General features: G+C 30.7%; 1 long non-coding RNA gene across 1 annotated transcript in view; it reads right to left on the bottom strand.

Moving 5' to 3' along the window:
• The window catches only part of LOC143254185 (uncharacterized), a 44,743-nt gene that overhangs the window by 13,385 nt on the left and 19,884 nt on the right, over window positions 1-11,474 (bottom strand). The window lies entirely within an intron of this gene.

Below are 11,474 nucleotides of genomic sequence, written 5' to 3'. Positions count from 1 at the left end.
TGTAAATATACTGAAGTAAAGAGAAGAACATTGTTGAGAAACGAATATGAATCCTCATTCATCTTGATTTGTTTAGGTGAAATATTCGTATTTTATTATTAAAACTACGTATTGTGGTCTATCTTTTATTTATCAACCTAGTGTCAGGCTGACATAGTATGGTCATTGTTTCTTTTTTGAATGTTGAATAAGTACGTTCCTGTCCCTTTCACATAAAAAAACGTGAATTCAGATTAGTTTGGGTTACGTTATGATAGCTGAAACTTTCATGCTCTATTGTTTAGTTTTTACAGTGATGATCTTTGTAGTTGACCTTATTTAGAAAAAGTTAGAGATTTTCGTATCAACCAAATGAGCAATAGGAAGAAATTCATACATGTTACTATAGAGTAAAAGAGCTTTCAAACTTTTTTGGAGCAATCAATGAACAATCACAACTCACTCTGCTCACATACTGCAGCTCCTAGTGTTGGCATTAATTGTGCAATAAACCAGTGAATCTTCATACGAAAAAAAGTATAAACTGTTTCTTATTATTTCTGTACCAGTAATGTGATGTCCCTACAGAACGTAAGCTCTCAGCCTGAAACCTGTAACCTATAATCCCTGGAGAATCTTTCAAAAAGATCAAATCTATCACCAAATCAATATTTTATCTTGTATGAAAAGCTGTGGTTCACCAGATGTTTTAGGTTTAAAACACTCCTTATTATCATTTCTATTGACATCAGATTCAGAATCAAATAATACTGTATCAAGAGTCTCTGGTGAAGTAGATACAGCTACATCAGGTCTCAGTGGCAGGTCTTATAACAAAATGAAGATTGAATAAGAAATTTATTTTTTATTCCGTGTGTTGCAGAATGCAGGTTTTTGAGAAATCTTGTAACGTTTTGTCACTGATTTTTTACAACAAATTTGCTACAAATATAAGAGAATATATCTGGGCCATTTACATTACCTGCCACAACGACGAACAAATAATACTGAAAGTAAAAAAGGTTATAAGTGCACGCACAATCAGATATTATCCAGAAAGGGCCCAGCAAGAGTTGGCAGTGGGTGGTGATGACTTGTATCCTTCCCTCTAGTCTTACACTGTGAAATTACGGACGGCTAGAGCAGCTAGCCCTCGAGTAGCTTTGCGCGAAATCGAAAAAACATACACAAAACTATTCAGAAATGACACGTCAGACTCCTGTTAACCGTTTATATATTATCGGTGTGTTTCTCATGGGTACTACAACAGTCGATGAGACTCTTGTTTTGCGATTGGTCTGGAGAAATCTACAGCCACTGGTTGTCAACATTTATGCATAGTAATATGTGACTTCATTTCAATGGAAATGTGTCACTTAAGTGAAAGTACATATAACACTTTTCCAGAAATCTACACGTGATGGAGTAATATGGTTATCATTTCTGGATTCAGCGAACAGGAATTACTGTACAACCTTTTAAAATTTTAAGACAACGAAACAATCGCAGGCTGCTGTTATTGACTAGTTCTCAAGAAAGGAAATTATGCCTGTGGAACAAGAAATTAATGGGAAACATACAATATAAAATATGACAAAACAGGCCGAATAAAAATTTACCCCTAACAAAAATTAAACACATTAAGATTTGTAATATTCTGATCGTACGTGTTTTTATGTTTGTGTGAAATATTCCCATCGTTTTAAAACAAAAGATCACTCTTCAGGTATAGGTGTTGCAAACGGATATTTTTTCATTATAAACTCATCAGAAAGTGAATGAGGCCTCAACGTCACAGATTAAATATTTAATTTTCTCTTTAATGATTTTAGGCCTACAAGTACCAGCAGAACGAATTTCAATTCAATCGTGTAGATCAACAAAGCTGAATAGAGTTAGGCCTAGTAAAATCGTCAGGCTAAAATATTCCAGGATTCAATGAGTATCTTTTTACAACTCAAAATAGCATAAAATGTATTCTTTAAACGTTAAATGGTGAAAAATACGGCAATTTGAAATAATTTCCTTACTACCAATGATTTGCAAAAGAGAAGAGCAAAACGGCTGAACGATTATTTTATACATCGATACAATCATTCCTTAAAACCGACTTTAGAATTTAGTTTTCTTCCCCCCATTGTACAGTAGTATGAATACAAATTGTATAGTTTCAATTATTTTACGATGTTTTCGGTTCCTTAGATTGTTTGAATACCACATTCCACTATTTTGTCATCATTCGAAAGTTTTTGTTTAATGTAATCGGGATTTCTGTGTATGTTAATGTTATGGTCAAATATGCTTCACGATGAGACCGAAGAAGTTGACAATTTGGATAAGAAACGATCCAGAAGAAATATTACAACGTGACCAAATGTTTGACATTGAGATTTATTAATTGTAATGACAATAGTAAAAATTTGAGGGTCAATAAAGACGTAACATTTCTTGAAGAATGTTAATGAAAGTTGTTTTGATAAATATTAAGAATAAATTATCTGGACTATAAAAAGAACAAATATTTATATATTATACTTCGATCTGCAAGTACAAACATCATTGTCTTAACATCATTCCAAGTATGATGCACATAAATCTCTTTACTATTTGTAGGTTTCATGGATTACACGTCCAAAGGTAACTTCCTTTGGGTTTCATCTGACACTTTTTCTAATTTACTTGTACGTATAAAGTATGAACTGAACTTTCTGTCTTCAGCCACAAACAATACTTGTACTAACTTTACTAATACATAGTCCCACTATTTCCAACTGTAAATGATAATTGTTTCTAATTAATCTGAATTCTATAATTCAAATCTAACATTTCAGTTCCTGCATTTTGTAGCAAAGACGGTCTTATTTTGATATGTATCAAAGTGTTAGTCATGTTTTCTAATGCTTAAGGCACTTTTCTAACTTCCTGGTCATGTAAATCAAGTCTGTGATTTAATGAATTCGTTATAGTCACATGTTAAATTAACTATTTCTGTAGATACTTGTCTTTGATGTTATATTTTCTTGTTTAAGTCACGTAAATCGCCTATTATTGCGGTTCCAAATAAAAATTTCAAAACACTTCCACCTACCTCTATTAAAACAAGTTTTTGTGCAATCCGATCACAATTAGAAAAGTTGTTTTTAATATTTTTAATTCTCATAACAAATCTTCTATTTTAATAAGATATCGTCTAACTTAGGTATTGTACTTCTTAATCAATTCTTCCTGTAAGATCCGTACTGAGCATAAGATAGCTGTTCCCTGATTTGTCATATGAAATGACGTCATATTTTCCTAACCACTGTCATCGAAACTAACGCTACTACTTACGACCAAAGATTTCTCAAACGGTATTAGCTCTTCTTGTGATCAAATTATTAATCGAACATACTATAAAAATGGTATATCTCCGAAAATTATCCATTTATCTCCTGATAATATAAAATTTCCTTCTTCAATAAAAACCATACCCGTTCTGTGCCGCCATGTTTCCATTCATCTAAAGGACAATGATTGTGGTAAACTAGAAGATATGTGTACTACTAAAACATACGAAGACAAATGTCAAATAATCACACATACATAAATATATAACACACACAAGGATGTTTATACAAGTCCTATATTGTCAACTTACTTCTAATTATAACTACACATAATCATAATTATAATCATATTCTACTGCATGATTAAATATTTTAGGATTCATTATCTCTTGCACAGGCAGCAGTACATCTCTAGCATGTAATACAAAGAAAGGACTTTGCAGAGTAGACTGTTTATACAATTTTAAAGATCTGTTAATTGAAACTATAATTTGGATAAATAAACTTATTTAATGAGAACGGAAGCTGTCAATCATACATATTATATCAACTGGAAAAAATTGATATAATATAAGTCCCTCTCAATAGAAAATATCGTTCGGAAATTTATTTATATTCAGTTCTGTTCGTGTGTTTATTATTATATCAAACACACATCGGGCTATCTGCTGAGTTCACTGAATATTCAGTTGTCGCTACTGTAAAACGTAGAACATTAAGTCTATAAGAAATAGCTAGTGGACGCCCTGTTGAACATATAATTTAAGTAAAATGGAAATTTTTAAGAAGTTTAAAATAAACTCAGTTTGAGAGTTTCACATAACATAACGTAACTGTACCTAACCTAAACTCAAGAGCAGTGTAACAAACAATGAATAATAATAAAATGATAAAACAGAAAAGAAATTAAAGTTTTAAACTCAAAACAATTCAGATTTTAAGTAAGAGAAACAAATAACTCTGTAATTTACTTTTGGACGAACTAGCAACATAAACATTATTATGCTTATTTCTTATAATGTCGGACTTTGAAAGTACATCACTGTCAAAAAGAAAGTTAAAAACATTTCTATAAAATTTATAGCGTTAGTTTGAGATTTATATTTGTTTGTCAATACATCTGAAAATGAAAGCCAATTATAAAGTATATATTTGTTTAATTAAAAACTTACAAGAGGAGAGTTACACCACAACAGTTTCGTAACTCACAAATATGGCCTTAAGTAAGATTACGTCCTTTCACCACATGTAAGTATGTAAACATGAAAATAGTATTAACATAACCAACTACCTTACAGTTGATATCAGTGTATTTTATTTTATCGTAATATAATGAAGATAAGAACAGTGGTAAGGGTTCTACAGTATATTCTGTAGAATAATTATTGGTCAAACTGAGTCACAAATCACTTGAGACAAATATTTGTATTTGTTACATGGTACCATTTAAGTATGAGAAGTGGTACATCATGATATGAGATAATTGGACTATTAGCAATTTCCAATGATGAGAGACCTTGTGTTATTGTGGGACATACTTAGTGAAATATAAATAACAGAATTCCCAATAAAACAGCGCTGTGAGAAATGTTCTCATCATATTAAACAAAAAACTGGAGGAATTATGTTAAATTTCCTACCAAGCTTTTCCGGCGGTATCTGTCATAACACCAGTAAAATAACGTTTATGTTGACTAGATTCACAAAATTATTCATTCTTTTGTTATTTCAATTACAATTATTAATACAAGTTAGGCTAAACCAGTTACACTAAAGAAAAATAATGCCATTTATTTTATACTTGATTTGTTCTATCTAAAAACATTTCACAATAAAATCTTAAAGCCTTATAGGGAAAAGGTTATACGATAAGCTAATTTACATCTGTACTTGATTGTGTGTGTTTCTATATTTGTTTGTCTCTGTAAAATACCTTGGGGTGTACAGAATTTCCTCACGAACAAAGTTTTATAAGAAAACTGAATTTTGTTATTTATTATTATTATAGGTTTTCATTCTGATTTTGTTTATTGAAGTCTACACTTTAAGAAGTTACGCTAAAATCGGAAAAAAGGAAATAACTCGAAACATCGACAATTGTTCTGGTAATAATGGAGAAATGAGGGGATGTTGGACCACTCTTGACATAGGAATAAAAGTGGTTTTGACAATAAACCAGGTTTCGGAATAGGTGGTCGAAATGGAAAATACAAGAAAAATATATTTAGAAGAGACACAAACTTAAACTTGGGTTTTTACAGTGACATTAATTTAACAGGTGGGTTGTGAAGAGAAACATTATCAGCAAGAGGAAGAAGAAGAGAAAGAAGAAGAAAAAAGACAAGGAATAAGAGGAAGAGGACAAAGAAGAGGATTGGATAGAGAGCTAAAAATGAATGACAATCGCCTTTTGGAGGTAGAACATCGTACTGACGTAGGATAAGTGGTAAGAAACAGCTCATTTGTTTTCAATTTTCAAATGAGGATATCAAAATTTAAATACAAAAGTGTTTCAAAGTTTAATTTTCTGGTAATAAAGTTAGGAACTTAACCCACTGGCCACGTCAGCGACACAGGGACAACGAATCCCTGTAATATCAAACATGCTTGCTCTGTCATTGTTAAAAGTGTAGCCCAAGAGTTTCAAAATTCGTAACTTATATAATATTTTATTTAACAACGTGAATAATATCTCACATGATATAAGAACGCATAGTCTGATCTTTCAATAACTATCGCACCATATCGTCACTAGTTTTCAATTTTTTTTAAAAGGTGCTTTATTAATTTTACTGCTTTTAAAATTACAGAATATTTTATAATTTACCGCTTTTTCGAGGTTAATATAAGTAATTGGCTTTCAGATTAATGTGTAATGTTGGAGAACAAAATATTTATACAGATTAAAATACGTATTAGTTATTAAATGAGAAACATATAGGCTTCAGCTCACGTTGTATTCTTGATGCAAAGATTTACAGTGAGCTATCTGCACTTTGCCCATCGCATAAAACCTACATTAGATATAAGCCATTTAAGACCCTATAAATTGTCCATAATTCTTTGGGAGAAGAGAAAGGACTATTCTGTTCGTGCAGCATAAGTTTTATTAAAGGGTAAGAATGGAACATTTTATCTTATGCTTTACAATTAGGTGTTAGTAAATTGGAGAAGATTCAGAAATGAATTCATATTGAAGCCAATTATAACAGTACTCAAATACACTTAGAAAATAATTTATAGTTGTCTTAAAACATAAAGTTTCTAAAGTTAACAAAGAGAAAGCTTCCTACTTTTTGTTAACCTGAAAATGACCAAAGAAGATGGAAACTTTACATTAAACTTTATCTTAGTAAAAGTTTTAACACCCCTACAAGCCATCTTGAGATATATTTTTCTTCCTTTGGGTTTCACGTCATCACGAATAAACTTCACCATTTCTTCAAAAATAATTGTTGTTTGTTAAATAACTTATTTATAACAACATCGACAATTTTGTGCTTTTAATTCAACTTATATCTAACTTCATATATGTTTTTATTTTTACAGCTCTTTGGGATTTAGATTATCGCCGACAGAAATGATGTTGTGAAATCTTTCCTTTGTTGAATTAAAAACCCGCAGGTTACATAGTGTGAGAAAAGTATATATACTTGAAATTACTGTAAACTGCATTTTGAAAAAAAAAAACTTTTCATTGAAACTTAATTTGATATTTTCATAATAATAAACTGAATAAAGTAAGAAATAAAGAGTAGTTTAAAGTTAAAAGAAAACTTTCGTTAATCTGTCTGTTTGTGTGTTTCTACTGTTTCATGAACACGTGCTGATACAGAACCAAATGCTTGTTCAGTTTAGTTTCTTTAGAATACATTTGGAGAGTGAATCTCGAAATTTTGTGCAATAATAGTATATCACAGAAATATTGAGTGCAAGAAGGAAATCAAACGTATTACCTGTCCCATGTGCTTTAGAATAGTATAGACTATACAAGTTTGTTTCTGTAAATAGTACAAACTATACAAATATGTTTATATCAAGAGTATAAACTATACAGGGCTGTTTTTGTAAATAGCATAAATTGTAGAAGTATGTATGAACATGATGAATTAAAGGAAAGGGAATCTTCAATAGTTGCGACACTTGAAATTGTTTTAGGATTAAAGTGAATTACTCTGTGAGACCTTTTCTCTCTTCTTATTTACTGTATTTTTGGGTGATAGTGATACCATGTACGGAGCGTGCGTATTGGTGACTTTTTTGATTACTCACCATAATCTGTACTTATGTACCCTCAGATTGAAATTCTTGTAGATATGACTAAAGTAAATTAACCTATTAGACCTTGATCGTGGTCAAATAAGACAATTGAAGTATTTGAGTTCCTGAGTCAGAAACTGTAATTAGATCTCAAATTCATCAAGAGATGACGGATCTACGAGAAGAAAATTTAAAAAGATTAAAAACTCGAAATCATTTCGTGAGCTGCTAGGACACATCTGAAAAACATATATCTTTATTGCATCGTTTGAGTAATTTTTCCATTGACGTATAGTTAAATGTGTAGTGAGAAAAATATGGTAAACATTATAATTCATAAACTGTCATAAGAGATTATCCACCCACCCACAGAAAGTTATAAAACTAACAATAACTACATTAATATTACTAAATTAAAAGTTTAAGGTCAAGTTTTCCACACTTCTACTACTGGACTCTGTGGTTTGATTCTTCCCAGTGGTCAAGGTGGAGATACACCAGAATACAGCTTTGTACCACAACAACAAAAAGATCAAATAAATGAAACTAAATTTTCTAATGTATATTTCACGTTTCATACTCTGGTATCACACATATAAAACAATGACGTTTCAAAAAAGTAGATTTGTAAGCTGAGTTTCTTCTTCGTATGCATGATGTAGGCTTTATCACAATTTATATCAAACAAGTATCGTTTATTGTTGTTATATCTCTCGGTGTTGGTAAGTGCGTGTTTTATAGAAACAGTAAATGAATGGATGTATTTATAAGATGGTCATTTTCAATAGTGTTTAGTATATAATGAAGAGTTCTTACCAAAAATGTAATATCTTTGTAATAATTTATAAGGACTAACTTGTAAAATGAGATTCAGTGATCATAACATTATGCTTGGTAGTAATACCAGTAAGTTTGGTATTATACACAGTACCTGAGATATTGGCTCTAACGATATTTAGGAAATTAGATGGGCTGTGTAAATTAAAAAGGAAAGCCAGAACTGGTTGTCTTATTCAGTGGTCACTGAAGTGGTTGAATTATAGACGATAACCTATTTAATAATGATGAAGAATGATTTATGATAGATTGATGTTTAACGTATATCAGTAACCAGTTGGTACAGGATCATAAAAGAATTAAGTATCTGAACTACTTGTGGGTATTATTTATCATATATAATAGGTCGTGAGGATGGTAGAAAAAAATTTAAAAAACGTCATGTAACAATGTAAAAGAAGATCTCTAGTAATAACTCGTAAGTACTCTGCAATACCTCAATGTGTCCAACATCGTAAAGAGATCGTTATAGGCGTTCCAGACCTATATTGTCTTTGGGTGCAGGGACGTTGACTTTACTAGAGAGGCTATACCTAGGGTTATCTATGTCAACATTTCCATCACCGAATGTGGTATTAACGGTCGCTAACATCTAAGTTTCTACCCTGGCTTCACTTGTCTCTTCACAATCATAAGATAAATCTAATTTATTCAAATAATCAGTTTCGACTTTAATATTTTATTTTTTGTCAGTTGTTTGGTTTTCATCAATCATATATTCGTAATGATAGGGTTTCTTTTCATCAGTTTGTTTGATCTATTAATTTGAACCAACTGTTTTCTTTCTCCACACATTTCTTTATTTTTAAAATATACTGTACTTGTTTGTTTAAGGATTCTAAAAGGGACTTTCCATAGTTTTAATAGTTTATTGGTATTTCCTTTTTTAAGTATAAGGGTATTGATCAATAGTTTATATGTTAATTTTATATCACTAGTTTCGCTTTTTTGTTTGCTTGTTCCTCTCTATGTTCAGCGGGTTGTGCAAAATGTTTATTAGTTCACTCAGTCTTGTAATGATAATCTACTGCATGATAAGATATTTTTGGGGTCATTATCTCTTGCTTGCTTTGGCAGCATTACATCTCTACAATGTAATAGAAAAAACGGACTTTCTAGAGTAGACTCATTTTCAGCACTATTGTAATAAATGAACCAGCTCTTCCCAAGTTTTCTGATCTTACTCACAGTATTGAGAGATCATAACTAGCAAAGTTCTGTTGAATATTTCTGCTAATACGGTAGCAGCTGGATGAAAAGCAGTTGTTTCAGTTTTCTGGACACCGAACAATTTATCAATGTCTTCAACTGAATTGGAAACGGAACTACCGCCTCTATTCGTAAATACCGGGTTACACCGTGACTGAAATGTTTAGCAATCGTTTCTGCTTTTTCATCAATTAAGCAATTATTTATTGACTCATCATTATTTTGTTCACTAATCATGTGTTCTAAATCACACAAATTTGGGCCACAGACACTCACGTGACACTAGAAGATCAATCTTAATATTTAATTAGCAAATCCTTAAGGTGAGTATTTGGGATATGAAGTAGGATTGGTGACAGTCGAAGCTTTCTTTGATAATACAGTTTATTATTACATACTGTGACACCTGCCCATCTATTTTTATTTTAAGAAATGAAAGCAGTGGCGGTAAGACTAATAAAATTCACTGTTGGAGCTTTACCATCATCTACAGTCAGAAATCATTATTAGATGGGATTTTATGATAATCTTAAAACAAAATCTCATTTCTCTGCAGGCACTTACACAAAAAAGTTTTTTCTTTCCTTTTAAACTGTTTGAGTCACACTAGATGGCGCTATATTGACATATATTCGTCGTTTCTTTTTGAATAATGAACTGGCTTTACTTTACCTTAACACTTCCTTATTTTCTGCATGTTTACAGTTTTACTGTGATATATTAAAACAGTGATACATTTTATATTTCATTGTCCAATTTAATAAGATTCATCAAAACTGTTAAAATTCAAACAGTATTATTATATTCACTAGGTTTTAATGTAATGAACCAATAGGGATCAGAATTTGATAAGAAATCTATGGATGAAAATAGCTAATTGAGAATAAGATTTCTACTTATTATAAGCCGTAATATAGAGAATATGTTATAAGATCTATGTTATTTCTAAAGAAGATATCAAGTTTATAAGGTACAATGACTATCATTAACAAAATTTTATAAAATGAAAAACTGAAAAACATTATAACTCATATTTACACTTGATATTAGACATAGGTGTTAAACCTATTACATTTTTAACCTTTTCATTTTGTATATAGTTTCTTAGAGATTTTCAACAAATATAACAGAATGTAATAATAATGTTACATACACACTATAAGCGTAAAGTATCTTTTACTGACTACGTGTTTCTTTAAAAACCGGATTTTTTACGACAAACATAAATTGCGGAATACCATTTACAAAAGCCTTTCGATACAACATAACTTGTAAACATTATAAATTAAATATATTACAGGTGTAACTAACCTTATATGAAAAATAGAACAAACCAAACGAATCACCTACCAATGACTCGGAAACAAGTTAGTAAAGTAAGTTAAATATTTGCATTAATTTCAGATCTGTTTACAGATTCGTAAACAGCTGTTGATTGAAAAAATAATGTGGATAGAGAAACGTATCTAATGAGAACATGAGTTATTAATCATACATGCTAAACCAACTGTGAAACAATTGTTATTAAATAAGTATCTGACAATAAAAATGAGCGTTCGGAAAGTTTATTTATATTCAGTTGTGTTTGTATGTTTTTATTATGGTAAAGCCACATCGGTCTCTCCGCTGAGTCTTCCGTATATTCAATTGTCTGTACTGTGAAACATTGAATAATAAGTCAGTAAGAAGTAATTATTTGACGCACCGTAGAACGTATAATTTAAGACGAATGTTAAATTTTCACCTAAATAGCTTTAAATAAACTCAGAAAGTTTTACATAACATAACGTAACTGTACCTAACCTAAACTCGTTTGGAGTGTGATAAACAAATAAACAATAGTAATGTGTAAAATAAAAAACA

The sequence above is a fragment of the Tachypleus tridentatus genome, chromosome 6, assembly GCF_004210375.1.
Source record: "Tachypleus tridentatus isolate NWPU-2018 chromosome 6, ASM421037v1, whole genome shotgun sequence".
In the NCBI taxonomy this organism is placed as follows: domain Eukaryota; kingdom Metazoa; phylum Arthropoda; class Merostomata; order Xiphosura; family Limulidae; genus Tachypleus; species Tachypleus tridentatus.
The sequence above is the reverse complement of the archived record's forward strand: the minus strand, read 5'-3'. Positions and strand labels throughout refer to the sequence as shown.